Source organism: Galeopterus variegatus, unplaced genomic scaffold (genome assembly GCF_000696425.1).
Source record: "Galeopterus variegatus unplaced genomic scaffold, G_variegatus-3.0.2 Scaffold7283, whole genome shotgun sequence".
Taxonomy (NCBI): domain Eukaryota; kingdom Metazoa; phylum Chordata; class Mammalia; order Dermoptera; family Cynocephalidae; genus Galeopterus; species Galeopterus variegatus.
The window spans coordinates 93943-95676 of NW_007733394.1; positions in this window are offsets into that span (position 1 = coordinate 93943).

Below are 1734 nucleotides of genomic sequence, written 5' to 3' on the forward strand. Positions count from 1 at the left end.
TTTCTCTCCTGCAAGATAAGCAGATGTTGTTTTATATGCTGAGCACTATTTTTCTTTCTTTTTTTTTTTAAATATGGTAAGGAAATAGAAACATGAAATGTTTGCTCCAAGCCAAAGTAACAAAATGACTTTATGGTCAATGTTTGGTTATGAAAAAAGAATAGAAGATTGATGTTTTGATGGATAATAATTGACTCTTAGCTGTTCTCACTCCTCAAAAGGCAAGGATGAATTTGCACTGATGCTTCCTTGCTGTCATTCTAAATAATCTATCTCTGCAGCTCAAGTGGTTATCAGTACTTGTAAGTAGGTATTTTTGTGACAGTCAGTCCTCTGGAGCCTGCATGGTGAATCCATCCTTGGCCTCTCCAACCCACCCCAGCTGATGTGCTGGAAGTTGGCATCTGCACTCCCTACCTCTCAGGGTGAAATCTGCACAGTCTTTCTAGTACTGTTTTTGTGGGGAATTTTCTAAGAAAGAAGCTTTTTAGTGCTCTTACTGAGGGCTTGGGCTCTAGACACAGACTGCCAGTGATGATGTAAGCCCTATTTGGTAGGAAAGTAGGCTGTGAAGTCTGTTAGAACCTATTTGAATCCACCTATGCCATTGACTAGTGTTTTTCTGTGGACAATATGTTTAAACTCCCTTTGGTCTTTTTTCTCATTTTCAAAAAGGTGAGAATAATAGCAGTACCAACCCTAGAGGATTTTGAAAGAATTAGATGGGAGAGTGTATATGTACCACTTCACATAGTGGCTGATGTACTGATTTCAAGAATTGATAACTATTGTTGTTATTAATATTATTTTGAAATTTTTCTTTAAAAGCTTCCCTTTATGAAGTTGTTTCTGCCCACCCATAATAACAATAGTTATTACTACATAAGCGATGGTTTTCCATAGCTAGGAACTTAAGTCTTTTAAATTGCTGTCTGAGGTATCAATGAATTATATACTAGAAAGTCATGGATGTTGAAACCTGAGGTTCATATCAGATTTAGATATGTCTTTAGGTGAAGAAAGCCACCAAAGCTATTGTAATTTAAGGACTTTACTTTAGCATGAAAGAATATTTAGAGATTTTTATTAAATTGTCATCCTATATAAGTTGCTGTTCTTGCAACTGTTGACAAAGATTAAAACTGTGCTTTTTATTATGGAGCATTCTGTAGACAGCATGCATTTTTGTGGTTACTTTTACAAAGATTAATTTAAATATTGCTTCTTCCCATTTAGTATTAGTATGCAGCTGGAATGTATTTATAAATGATGTATAAGTAGCTATTTTTTGCTGTTGTTAAAATACAGAGATTTCATTTGATTTGCTTTTTTTCATTTTTGTCCCTTTGTGTTCCCAGTGGAGGAAATTACCATTCCTACACGTTTCAAGTTTTCCTTCCCTTACCCCTCCCTGCCCCGCTTGACTTTAATATTGCTTCATGCACTTTGTGTTTGAAAACGCTATGTTTGGTGAGTGCTAGCAGCATCTTTCTGGGAAATAGAGTTGAAATTTCCCCAGATTACACTAAGCTTTCCTCAGCCTGTCACTACTGAGGATGTGGAATTGACTCCAAATTGGAGGATCTCAAAATGACAGGGTACTATTCCTTGCTGAGACGTGTAAATTAGAGAAAAGACTGGATTTGATAACCTAGAAGTAGTAACTCAAAATATGATTTCCTTACCCTCTTTTTTTCACTCCCTATTTTCATGGTAATAAGAAAACGTAATTAC